Source organism: Colossoma macropomum, unplaced genomic scaffold, assembly GCF_904425465.1.
Source record: "Colossoma macropomum unplaced genomic scaffold, Colossoma_macropomum, whole genome shotgun sequence".
Taxonomy (NCBI): Eukaryota; Metazoa; Chordata; class Actinopteri; order Characiformes; family Serrasalmidae; genus Colossoma; species Colossoma macropomum.
In genome coordinates, this window is record NW_023494788.1 from 7,596,025 (window position 1) to 7,610,392 (window position 14,368).

At 39.8% G+C, this 14,368-nt stretch overlaps 1 protein-coding gene across 1 annotated transcript in view; it reads left to right on the top strand.

Moving 5' to 3' along the window:
- ccnd2a (cyclin D2, a) overlaps nt 1–14,368 on the top strand; it is a 253,009-nt gene that overhangs the window by 166,011 nt on the left and 72,630 nt on the right. The window contains exon 2 of the mRNA XM_036568215.1: nt 4,829–4,872. The gene's annotated coding sequence lies outside the window, so the exon portion shown is untranslated. The remainder of the gene's footprint in view (nt 1–4,828; nt 4,873–14,368) is intronic.

The window sequence follows — 14,368 nt, forward strand, 5'->3', positions numbered from 1 at the left end:
AAAGCTGAACCAGAAGACTTTTCAAGACTCAAAAAATTGTCAAGAAAATATCTTGTGGTAGAACAAAAGCAGAAGCACTGATAAAGATGTCCTTGCACCAGTGGAAGGTGGAAATCTTGACATCTGAAAGACCTCTATCTTTTTCTATTCAAACTGATGCCTCAAATAAGGGGAACAGAAAAATGTTTCCCTTTGCAGTGCAATTTTTTAGTGGCAGTGGGGGTGGATGGTGTGTGGCAGTGGGGTTTGGTGGGTGGCGGTGGGGTTGGAAGGTGTTATGGATGCTGGTATGCTGGTCAGCAGCATTAGAAACTGATAAACTGATCACCACTAAAGCCAGCATAGGTTGTGTTTTGACGCTGGTATGCCGATCAACCAGCATGACCATGCTGTGGTGAGCAGCTAAACCAGCACCAGACCAGCATAGACCAGCTTAGACCAGCATGAATGGCATGCTAGTCTGTGCTGTTTTTTTCAGCAGCGTTGGCAATTGGGTGTCCCTTATTTATCCACGCTGAAGGTGGCAACTCTACACACTCATAAGGTTGGAAACAAAGGGTTTTATTCATTTACTGCCTAAAAGTTTCCTAATTCAATTGAATAATTGAGGTGTTAAGTAATCTCTAATGTGGTTATCCATAAAAATGGACAAAACTACAGACAGACTCCAAGATGGCTGCCAGATCTGTTTTTAGCCATGCTAATATAGTTTTGTCTATTGATATAGATATCAGTATGTCATACAGTGTCAGAAACCACATAAACAAGCCTGTTAGAGATTACATAACAATGTGACACAGTTTGAGGTGAGCGTGTGATGATTTTGGCATGCTGTTAGCGCAGTGCTAACTGGCACTACTTGTTAGCCACACAGGGCAAAACCAAAAGTGCCCTGGGTGGGCACAAGACATCTTAAGACATCATTCAGGCAAAGGGCAAAATGGTGTAAATTTGATCAAATTTAGTTGAACTAAATTTTTAAGGACTGGCAGTTGATTCCGTTACTTACTGCTTTCCTAAAGAGCTAACAACTGTTTGAGTTGTGCAGCACTGTGCTTTTGTTCTGACCTGTCCTTTATAGGGGCTTTATAGGGGCTGTTTTTGGCCAAAAGAGTTGTCATAATCAGCGTTGTTCTCATTTGCTGTTTCTCTCGTGGAGAAATTCCCCTTCACCGCGTGTGTGTTTCAGAGTGTTACAGAGAACCGTAAAGTGATAGCCTCGGCCGTCAGATGAGCTCTGCCCCCAACCTCCCTCCCCAGAGCGAAAGCAACAGACTGCTCAAGTGTGGGAACCTCCATGGGCTAGCCCACCCCCTACGGCTAACGACGAGGCAGAGGTATTTAAGCATATGATTATGAGTCAGCAGTCACACACAAACACACTGTGCATAGGCCTCGTAGTTAGAGCAGAAAACCACAGCGAGAGCATCTTGTTCAATCAGCATTTCTGATCGGAAGCGATCAATGTGTGGGCATGGCCAAAATCACTAAAGCTAAAGGAAGCCTGTGGGAGTTCGTTTCACAACGGTGATCTAACTTCATGTAGCTGCCAAACGACTATAACCGACATGAGCTAATATGACCAAGTGTATCACATTAAGGTCTGAGCTCTGTCTGTCACACCTGTAGCTTACAGACAATAGTTTTAGTGTGTTTTAGTGTGTTTTACACACTATAATATGTATGTGTACAATATGTGAATGTGAAAACGTCTGCGTATTTCAGCCATTGCGATGTAAACAGAGACATTCAGGACTGTTTAATCTGAAATGGTTCATTGCAGAAAAACTTGCTGACTCAGATTTCTTGATAGTGGAGGTGATAGGAACCAGGGGTCGCAATGTCCACAACTCAAACATATCCATTTTGTTCGCTATCCAAAACAACCAGTGATTCATGAGTCTTCTGAGTTTTAATAGGTAACATCAATGATGGTAAATCTGAAAAAAATCCGTTTTCCCCCGCATGTACCCTCCATCGTGAATGTATGGTAAAAATACATGTATTTTAGGCCAAAACATCATCTCAAAACTATTGTAAAACAGTGTTTCAATGGTATACGACTTCAAAGGACCCCAGACATTTAAGAATAAATCTCAGGAATGCTGAATGCTAGAGACTTACTTTTATTGTTTCACAGAAGGGTAGCATGGTGCCATTTTAATGAATGTATCCCTTTCAGAAGCTTTGTAATCCTGCCTTGAACTGCGCTGGCTTTTTGAAGAAAAATAAATCCATAATGACAAATCCAGCATTAAATGTTTTCTGTGATTACTTATCCATTTCTCAGTGTTGAAAAGAGTTATTGTTGCAGTTAGCATGGCTGTTAGCCATCAACTGACACCATGGGTTGAGTCTGTTGACCAATCAGAGGCTATGTTTCTGACTTGTCGACCAATCAGAGACTGTGTTCCTGACTTGTCGACAGAGCAACGCTTCACTTCCAGGCAAAATAAAAGTTCAAAAATACATTTAGAATGGAAGCCAACAGGCAGATGCTGAAGTCTCTTTGGAGTCGACAGGTTTTCTGGTCTTTTACTAAGTACAGGTAAATTACTGTTAATGATAATCAACCGTATTCTACTGATACAGCAGTTAGAGATTATGTTGAAAAACGCTGCACTAAAACTTTAAAGACAGCTTGCGCTGTATAACAGTGAATTGATAAGATGACTCACTGTGTTTACCTCCAGCAACCTTTGTACATGTGAAGAAGAGGAACTAAACCTCATCCTCCCATTCATTACTGAATCAAGTGCCTTCTTTGAAAGCGCCCTCACATCTGTGATTCAGTGCAGGGAGAGGCTCATGTACCCTGCCAAGCGCTCAGGTTTCAAAGGCATTTTTTCTGCAGGTAATAAAGGAGCTTCGGAACGGACGGCGGACAATGGGAGAACTTAAATCTCACTTAATTTATCTGCGGCGTTTCCTGGGCTTCTGAGGCGCGGGATGTGCTCGGACATCTCTCCCTTCACCTGCCAAACATCGCGCCCGCTTTGTCCGCGTTCAAATACGTGTTTTGACAACTTTACATATCGTCTCTGGAGGGGGTGACACTATTTATCACAAGCCTCTCTCATCTTTTTTATTTTATTCCCTTGTCCTGCTGACCCTCTAATACAGAGACCCTCCTCAGACCCATCAGAAGCATGAACAGCTCCAGGAGTTTGGTGAGAAGCCCTAAGGCAGTCTGGGATAGGATGTATCTGAGGAGATTTATGCAAGAAAGTATTGCAAGAAACAATCAAAGGCTCAGTTACCAGCCCATTGCGGAATCTCTGGAACTGGCTAACCAATTGTGTGATTGCACAAACTGAGGCTTTTAAGCAGCACGAACAGCAGAAGCAGCTAGTGGGGGAAACTGAAAGACTCCAGTGGTATCAAATGTGATCAATTGTGCGAACAGCAGGATCTTCACAGTCATATAGTCTTAAGATCAAACTAGTCCTCAGGGTGCAGGAGCAGCAACACACCTGTACCAGGAATTCAGTGCTCTTAAAGGACTCATGTTCTATTTTTTATTTTTTTTTGCAGCATTTTTCTTCCTGAGGTCCACTTACAACATTTGTGTGCTTTTATGTACCAAAAACATTGTTAATATAACATAGTTGACATGATCATTTTCCAACCTCTCTTTATTCCTTGTTGAAAGCTTCCCAGGAGAGTGGAAGGTGTTATAGCTGCAAAGGGGGACCAACTCCATATTAATGCATATGAGTTTAGAATGGGATGTCAGAAAAGCTCCTGTAGGTGTAATGTGTAGGTGTCCCAAAACTTTTGTCCATATAGTGTATATAGAAACATCGGATTTAACCCAGAAGGTTAAGATCACCAGCATTTCAACTGTGTGCCACCTACAGGTATTTCTTAAAGAGACAGGCATTTAAAGGGACACTGTGACCATAATGACAGATGTAACCATCACTGCATCTGCAAACATGCCTCCTCACCTCCTCCAACAGTAGTCTTTGCATTGAGTTTTTATAGGTTAAAGACTAAGAAAATGATGATGTATCTTGTTGGGAAGAACTTTTGAAAAACTGCAAGAGCTGTGGGGTTTATACTTGAAAACCTGTTTGCATTTTTTTCCATTTACAGGATAATGCAGATAGAAGCAAGATCGCTAACATTAAACTGTAGTTGTTAGCCTCTATATCAGTGGCTATGATAGGCATTCAAAGAGTTGTGTGTTTTAATTGTTGTATGATGTTTTTGCGTAATGCATTCTGGGTATTGTAGTGAGCAAAAAGAAAAGAAGCATGCAAAGTTGTGAATTCTGTCAAGAATTCTGAGAGATGTAATATGTTGTGCGCAACAGGATATTACATAACATGACAAATAGCATATTAAAGGCTCCTTTAGGTCATAGACAAGCTCACTGCCCTCTGTTTTGCATCACTCCTTGCTCAGAGCTTTCCATGTTTTCCTGTTTCTGAAAAGGTTTTGTTCACTGTGCAGTGCCATACTTATGAATTTCCTTGATCGTTTTTCCCATTTTTTGCCCATTTCCAAGCTCACACAAGACTCAATGGCACAAAGCACAAGGGTCTTAAAGTGTGGGGTTTCTCTCCTGTGGAACGTGGGCTGGCCACCGTTAGGGGAATTCCACCAAATTCAGTCTAAAGACAGAACACACAGATTTTCCGTGAAAAACTGCTACATTCACTGTATGCTCCACTGGACTTAACAGCCTTACAGCCCTTATAGCCAAAACCACAGAGGGCTATACAGTAGCTTCAGACTAAAGCACATCATCAGCACATGCTTTCACATTGTGACATTGGGAAAGTGCGTGAAATGTTTTGTTTCTGTTTTTGTGTTGTTGCAGGATCTGTGCAGCTGCTGGCAGCTCTTGGGCATGGCTCTGTACAGGTAGGTGCTGATGGAAGAAAACCACACCTGTTTGATTTGTGAGTGCCGACAGCTTTGTCCCAGATGTTTACTTTGAAAGTTTGTGATTCCTGAGAAACTCTTTAATCCAGTGGGCTCATTTCTGGCATAAACATACTTATTTTGCTATTTAGAAGTTGTTGGGAACAGTGTGGCTCTGGCTCGTGGCCAAATTTATGTCTGTCAAAAATGTTGGCTGATCTTGAAGCACATGGGAAGAAATCTATCAAGAATGTAGAAATGCTGCTGCTGCAGTGCCAACAAAGGTTTTGTGGCTAGCTAAAGTACAAACCCTCGGATGCGCAGTGTGGGTTATGACTGAAGATGCTTTGTGTTTGTCTTTGGGTCGCTGTGCCCACAACAGTTATTCAGTTAACCCTTTCAGGAGGATGCCTACTGTTCAAAAGTGTGGGATCTCTGTTGTCTTTAGTATAAAAGCAGTTTAGTTGAAGATATATGCATAAAATGATTGAAATGATTGTATTATGATGCTTTTTATCTATGGGCTGAGGTGGTAGGGTAGCCTAAACCCATAACTAAGTAAAAGCAACGAAACTTGAGTGAAATAATGACTCGAGTAAAGGCAAAAGTGCTTCCCCAATAAACAACTTGAGAGTCTACTCAAGTCGTTTTTTTGGGGAAGCACTTTTGCCTTTACTCGAGTCATTATTTCACTCAAGTTTCGTTGCTTTTACTTAGGACTTTTTTTGGACAGCAACAATAGACGCTCACCAAGCACTTTATTAAGAACACCTTGTATCTACGCTCATTTTATCAGCTCCACTGACCATATAGCTGCACTTCATAGTTCTACAGTAAGAGACTGTTGTTCGTCTGTTTCTCTGCGTACTTTGTTAAGCCCCTTTCACCCTGTTCTTCAATAGTCAGGACCACCACAGGACCACCACAGAGCAGGTATTATTTGGGTGGTGAATCATACCTCAGACTCACAAGTTGCATATATGAAAATATGTACAACTGTACATATCATAGGTTTTATTTCATAACTTATATTACTGTTACAAAAACCGTACATTGGAAATGGTGCAATACTGGTGTATGTTAGTGTATATTGTGTATATGTGTATATATTTAGAATCTAATGTGTATATATATTTTTTCTTATATATTTTTGAATTTAAGTACTACAAGGGGGCTATGCACCTAAGATTTTTACTCACCTTCTCATCTTTGTAAAAGTAACGTGACAATAAACATGATTTGATTTGATTTCTGAGACATTGTTTTAGGATAGTTTTGAATAGGTTTTTGCCTAAAATGTATTTTTTAAAGTTATTAATGGCATAGAGGTACATACGGGGCATTATAAGACCAAGTAGTGTCCAAAGAAAACTTATTTTTTTAGATTTAGCACTATTTTACCATTATCAACATTATATAACAGCAGTATAACAATAGAAAATAGAGGTTAGAGCTTCGTTTCATTTGCGAGTATGTAAGTAACCTCTATCAATAATTCTCTCCTTAAATCTTGCTCTGCTTCGGAGCTTAATGAACGGAAGTGAGTGATTAGGCAGGAAAGTGTGACTTTGCAGATTCTTCTCAGTGCATGTTTACAATTTCAGGGTGAAACTGAGAAAATAAACCATGAGAAGTTTGTGTAATTACCAAAGAGCAGGACGATGCTTTCTGTTCCTATAATTCACTTTTTAGTTCAGCAGTTCAGCAGGTCAGATCCGCATTTGAACGCTTTTGTTTAATTTACTGGTTGTCTGTTGATCTTGATGCGCTCTTAATGCCTCAGCCTCCTAAAGTCGCAGTGACAACAAAAGCATGGTGCAATTTTATATCAGACATTTCTCAATCATAGCTCAGGAAACAAGCAGAGGAATTCTGTGCAGAATTTCAAACATATATATTCATGTATGGAAGTAGAAGAGGAGATGTTTTCTTATCACATTTGATGTGCGCCAGTCCTGTTTTATAGAAAGAAAAAAATGTACATTTTTGCCACGTTTGTCATTTTTAAGATTTAGAAATTGAATAAAGTCAGAAGTGCAGACTCAAAACTGTCAATAAAAACATACATTTCATAATTGTGTGACAAATGTGTGACCTACACTGTTAGAAATAAAGATTCTATGCAGGTAAATTTTTCATTCATCAAGGTACAAACAATGTAAATATACCTCAAAGGTACAACAGTGGTTTTAAGGTCCAGTTGTGCACCTCTAATATGTTTTTTTCCAGGTGAAAAGTACATATTTGTGTCTTTTCATAACCGAAGGTTCTAAAACAGAACACTGAAATAAAAAGCCTGGAGACGAGACGGGGTGTGTGGAGTCAGTACAACATAGAAAATATCATTTCAATGGATTATGGTACAGTTATGTTCCCTGACTAAAGGTACTGAGATGTACCCTTGAGGGTACCACCCCAGTGACAAGAGGGGTCCTGCCCCAGGGACAGATTAGTACCTTTATTTTTGAGAGTGTACTGTGCCAAAGTCAGAGACCTTTATTGATTGAAATTCCAATCAATAATGCCCGTAAAGTACAAATTATTCATTTTTCAGTGTCAGAACCCCACCGCGACCCAGAAGGATAAGCGGTTTAGATGATGTGTGTATATGTATGTATAAATTAATATAAACTAAATATCAACATTTTCAGTACTTATCATGTCCACTCTTTGCCTTTGATGCAGCTTCCATTCTTTTCAGGAGACTCACTTCCAGTTTTTTAATGAAATCTGCAAACACACCTCCAAAGTTCAGTCTTAGAAGTTGGTTGCATTGTCTGTTTCTGATGATCTGAGTAATCAAACACATTCAGTGATGTTGAGGTGTGGACTCTGGGGTGCTCAGTCCATTGTCCAGCTTCTTTGTTTGATGTGTCCGTCTCCTTGACAGCTACACATCCTTTCAGACTCATAGCACTGAGTCGTCTTCTCTCAGTGGAAGGATGGACAGAAACACCTGTGGATGTTTTCAGATCTGAAGCAGCTTGATTTTCTCCTCTCTCTCAGAGATGAAAGCTTTAAGTACTGTTTATCTTAAGGGGGACAGTTTTGATGGTCCAGGTCTTATATAATTGTATTTTCAAAAAGTATTTGCTCTATAACTTTTAATCATTTTTAGAACTCTAATTTTGGACACCTCTATTTTTTCATGTATATTTCTTTGAATTTCTCCTTCTTTTTGCAGGTGGATTATCTCATATCCAGTCATCTCAGAAATATCAGAAAAATGGATGGCTTGTACTTAATGGCCTTTTTGCCTGGACGTTAAATATTGTTAACTGTAATGTAAAAGCCTTATAAAACCCTCAGAAAACCTTCACAGCACCTCAGGTAGAAGCAGGTTCTTAAGGACCGTTTTGACTGGAAATTAATGGTGGTCTCTGACTTTTTCACAACACTGTAGTTATGTAATTACATGTGCCTAGCATAGGAAATAACTCTGATCTGAATATTTGAAACAGTTTTATGTTTTTTTCAAATATTAAACAAAGTAGGACGCACAAATCACTTTACATAGATTCAGCAATGGCTCTGCTCATAAGGGTCGATTCACCCCTTTTTACTGGAAAAATCAGCTGTATGTGACAATCTCAGATACAGTTTGATTTTCTGTTCTTGCACGGAGCGGCTGTTGGTGTTGTTTGCTCGTATGCAACATGCAGTCCTTCTGCTTGGTTTTAGTTTCATGTAACAGTAGAGCAGAAGGTGTTGCACTAAAAAGTAATATCAGCATTATAACGAGTGTATGCATGAGGACAGTTCACACTGGGAGCATTTATTGTTGACAGTGACTCATCTGATTTTCCAAGTAGCATGACGAGCTGTTAATGTCCCTGAGTCTACTGCAGGGTGAAAGGGTCAGAACAGGCGTTGGCAACTTGCGGCTCCGGAGCCGAATGTGTATCTTTCACTGCCCTGTTGCGGCTCCACGGCAGAATTAGATTTGTAGGTAAAAATAAATAAATCCTTCTTTGTAGTAAAATAAAGCTCTGCTGATCGTTCAACACAGTTTTACAATAAATGGTCTTAAACGCTGGAGTTATTGTAGAACTGCCAATTCACCCTTTAACCATAAAAGTTGGCACACAATCTGCTGGTCACCATAGCAACGTAGATAACAATCTCGCCTAGCTAGCAGCTAAAAGAGAAAGATTTAAGACGGACGCCGATAATTTGAAGACAAATGAACTTTTTTGCATTTATAATCACTCCAGCTGGTTTCCTGATACATTTAATCTGCAATGAGAAACAGTCGAACAATAAAAAGTCACAAAGCTGAAGTCCACCTTAAAAAGGGTGCCTGCTGTACCATTTAAGGTGGAACAGGAAAATTCGAGCAAGGCCACTTTATTAGAAACACGTATCTTGTACTTTCACTCACTGGCCACTTTATTAGAAATGCCTTTGTAATTCCATTCACTGGCCGCTTTTTTAGAAACACCTACCTTGTACTTTCACTCACTGTCCACATTGTTAGAACACCTTTGTACTTTCACTCTCTGGCCACTTTTCACCTTATAGATCCACTGGTTGTACAATTACAGACTGTGGCTGCACAATTTATCAGCCCCTCTACCTCATTCTGACCAGTGACGAACGGGGTATTATTTGGGTGGTGGTCCATTCTCGGCACAGCAGTGACACTGGCATGGTAGTATGTGTGTTGCTGGTACAAGTGTATCAGAAACTGCAGTGTTGCTGGGATTTTAAGTATAACTGCTAGGTTGAGAGTGGACCCCCACCCAAAATATCCAGACAAGAGCAGCTCTGTGGTCAGAAACTGACCATTGATGAAGAGCTAGAGGGTTGCCAACACAGTGCTTTAACACATGGGCTACAGTCTCTAACTGTGCACCAGCAATATAGAACTCAAAGAATGAGTGAATGAATGAATGAATAGCTTTATATTAAATTACATTTTTCATTTTTACATTGGTTGGCTTCTTGTTATAAGGAAAACATACACTTCAAACAAACAAACAAGGAATGACATGCTTTAGATAAACTTTTTTATCGGTTGCTTTGGCTAGAGGTAGAGAATCGTCCACATGTCCACAAACGAAAGAAAAATGGAACAAACAGACCGACATTTTTTGCTGGAAAATTGCAGGTGAACAACATGTTCTGTCTTTGTTTTTATCTTGCTTATCAATTTAATAAACCAAGTAGATATTACAAATTATTTACCATTATGATGTCCTGAGAGTCTCTAACCACCGTGAGCCGTTTAATTCCATGGAAATTCAAATCAACAAAATGTGAATCCCAGCAACTGATGTAATTCTATAGTTCCATATGTGCTGAGTGTCATTTTGTATTGAGCTATTTAAGTTTAGTTTAGTTTGCAAAGTAAGTACAATTAGACTGGTAACCCTGCTACACGACATTGACATAACCATGCCATAAACATATCACAGCAGACTTCATATGCTGTCATGAGATGTCAGATTGTGTTCAGTAATATAACGTGTGTCATGTTGCTATTACTAGTCATTGCGATCACTGATGTCATAATGTTTGATGCCATTACAGCTTATGTAAGATGCTGGGGTTTGTTGGCCTTTGTGACTGATCTAACATTATGGCATCTGTCATAACAGTAACCAGTAGCATAACACTGTTATATTACAGAACTCATAACAGTATATGACATCTTCAGTGACATGTTTATGTCAGCGTTAAATGGCAGGGCTGCATGAGGCCGTTACCTTCCTCTAACAAAAAGCCTCATAGTCTCAGTAGAAGTAGCAAAAACCCCTTCCCCAGTCTCACAACTGATACTTAAAAATGTTTCTTTCTGAACTACCGAAACCTGAATTATGCTTGGATTCCTGTAAATGGTCACATGTGAGGTTTCCTTCCATTCTATTTTTAGTTCCATTCATGGCAAAACCACATTTTTCTTTACTTCTCCAATCTGACAGCAGTTCATTGTAAATACAGAAGGAGGATGTCCATAACCCTGTGTGATAAATGATAACATGGATCTTTAGGTGGAACTGAACAGGAGAACTCATAGCATTGGGCAGCTTGCCATTGCATTTGACTGGATGCCAACATGAACAGCAAAAAGCCAGTCTTTACCCAGAGTATGTTTGAACTGTAATGAAGATGGAGTCAATGAGGTCTGCAAATAAGCTTCCTCCTGCGTACTGTATTTATACTGAATCAGAATTAAAGCCGAGGTCATGCTACATTCAGCCGTGACTGTGACAAAACAGTTTGGGCAGGAAGTGATGGGTGTATAACTCTTCATTAGATGAGCTCAGGGGTGTGAGTGTGTTTATGTGTGGGTGCGTGTTGGGAGTATACGTTTATCTTTTATTTACCTCAAAAATATTTTGCTACAATTCAGACTTATATCTGAAAATACAACAGTGGGGAACCCTCAAGGCCTCCTAGGCCTTCAAAGAAGGTCTAATGTCCATCATTTTTGTTTATTTTGGGTGAAATTCTTGAAACACCCACTCTAAAATTGTCCAGTCAGGGCTTTATTTTACCATAGTATCTCAGTAGATACAGATACAATTGCCCATTGGTTAGGCCTTCAGGAGCTGAACAGAAGGAAGTTCTAGGTACGTCACTGACTGTGAATTCAAGCTGTAATCTAACCAGGCTTCAGTCAGGGGTTGGGAATGGAAAATAGCAGCAGCAGCTCCATGTCAGGACTCTTTACTGTAAACTGGTACAAGGTAAAATATATGTTAATATGTCTGTTACAAGCTGTAAATAAAATATGAAGTGTCATTTACAAGCTTCAAATGTCTGTCAGTTTAATGTAGAACATCCAAAAAATGTTAATGTGAATTGCTGTTAGCTTAGCGCTGACATGCTACTAGTACCTCAAACGGGTGCTAGCAGAAATTAACATTGTAGAGGGGGGTATAAATGTCCAAATTTATTTCTTATTTTTTGGACCATTTTTTGACACTGAAATACACTGAAAACACAAATGTTACCTATTTACACAGAAGTGGAATATAGACAATACATTTTTCCATTTTACATCCTAAGAATTTTTGTGTTTGCTCAAATAATGAGCGCATAGTCTATGAAATATTATTATAAGTGATTGTGTAGTTGATTCAGTTGCTAGTATGTGATGTATATGTAAGTATTCTCATGTTAATTATCAGGAGAGTCCTCAGCCCAGTATGACTCGGCACTTCCAGCATGAGTGGGCACATCGCTGCTCAGATTGTGTTTCAGTTTCTTAGTTAAGGCTCCTGCAGCTGTCTGCCACAGCTGAGCTTCAAGCTCCCCCAACACTCTCTGTCCATGGTTCCCCACTCCCCAGTCTCTAGCATAGCATCCCGTCCTCTCAGAGCACTCCAGCACATGTGGCTGGTGGCTGGTTCAGCGTCAGTAGCTACTTTAATAATGTACCGGCTCTAAGCTAAGCTAGAACAGCCTGTGTTGGAAACAACACCAAGCCAGTACAGCCTCACATGCATATATTTGTAGCTACTGTAAAATACATTAGATAAATAGCAAACTGGCTGCAAACATTAACTACTGCTTAGTGTACGAAGCGTCTTATTCGAATCTGATGCAGCAGCTACATTCTGGCATTAGAACACATCCAATGCTGCTGTACTATTTAAGGTGGAAGGGAAATTTTAATATGTGCTGTGTTACTCGCCTCCAACTCCCTCTGCAGTCTGTACAGACCATGCTGACCACGTTGTCCCACCCAGGACCCCACCCAAAGGTGTTTTTCTTGTTTCTTTCATTTTGTGTCAGCACAAATGGTGGCACACACAATGACAGCATCAAGCTGTTGCACCTCCATGTTTAATCTGCATCTCTTAGGTAACGTGTGTTTTGGGGTGTGTTTTGGGATGTGTTTGGTTCAGTTCATCGAAAGGTTGACGTGTAGTTGTTTAGGATGCGATGGACACTTTTTCAGTCACCATAAAAATCTGCAAAAATCAGTGGGGAAGTGTGAGATAACCAGTCTTATATAATCTGCCATGACTTGGGTAGTTGTGTAGAGTACCCAAGGCTAGTTAGCAAGAAATAGCTCTGGACTTGGAGGAAAATGCTAAGGGGAGGGGAGGGGAGAGGAGGACCCCCCCCTTAGAATTTTCCTCCAAGCGTGTTGAGCTGTCCAAAGCTATTTCTTGCAAACTAGCCTTGGGTACTTACAGATAGAGCAAGGCCGATAGCCTAAGGTTAATGGTTAAAATTCAGCCCAGGTGAATCGCCACCTTCATCTTAATGCAAAACTGTTGCTTATTAGAGTGTTTCTGCTGGGGACTTAAAGCAGACCTATTTTACTCTTTTTCAGCTCTTGTATAGGGTGTTTAAACCTAGAATGTTCCCATCTGTGGAGAAAGGCTCATTTTCTAGCTGTTGATTCTATATTCAAATGAGAAGACTCTCATTGGCTGACTTCCTGGGGGTTGACTGGGCAGAATCTGGGTCTGGATAGTCATTGCACCGCTGTGAATGGTTCAAAAATGCTTACAGTGGACCACAACGTTGTGATACTGTATAGCGTCATGTAGCAGAGCGGAGCTATAGAATGCATGTAAACAATTTCAAGTCATTTTTTAACTTTCTACTCATTTACAATTATTGAAATAAAGCTTTTAACATAATTTATCTCACTTGGAATCAGTTTATTACCTCTTCGGAAACTCTGTGTTTTTTTTTTCGAGTGGAAAGATTTGAAGAGAAAAAAAGACTAGGCTAGTAAGGTTAGCTGAGGTTGTTATTAGCATGTGCTTGGAGTCAGTTGCACATGTTGGACACTGCATCTTATATGTTCAAACTGGAGTCAGAGGGCCAACCACCAACCAGGATGCAGCAGTAGGTTCTAAATGGTAAGGGTTTGCATTCACAGCACTGTTTCAGTTTGTGTGTATATGGCAGTTTATTGTCAATGCCATCTTGCTGATTTAGCCAGGGGTGGGATGTAATGGAATACAAGAATTGGGAATACACATTCAGAATACAGAAATTAAGTGTTCAGAGGGTATTCAGTCCAAATTACATTTTGTGAAGGCACAAAATATAATATTCTAAAGATACTCAAAAGAAACACCATCAATGCATGTTTATTAACTATTTTAAAGTCAGTGCATGGCATGTAGCAATCATGCACATTAGATGATTTCTAAAAAGGAATTATTGACTTCTTTACAACCACTGAAGATTCAACTAAAGCCTGAGTGGACTGATAAACGAATGTGATGATCAGTTATTAATCTCAGTGTTACTGAGCTCTGCTAAAGCCTGAGTAGACTGATAAATCAATGTGATGATCAGTTATTAATCAGAGTGTTACTGAGCTCTGCTAAAGCCTGAGTAGACTGATAAATCAATGTGATGATCAGTTATTAATCTCAGTGTTACTGAGCTCTGCTAAAGCCTGAGTAGACTGATAAATCAATGTGAGGATCAGTTATTACTGAGTTCTGCTAAAGCCTGAGTAGACTGATCAATAAACGTGAATGATCAGTTATTAATCTTAGTGTCACTGAGCTCTGCT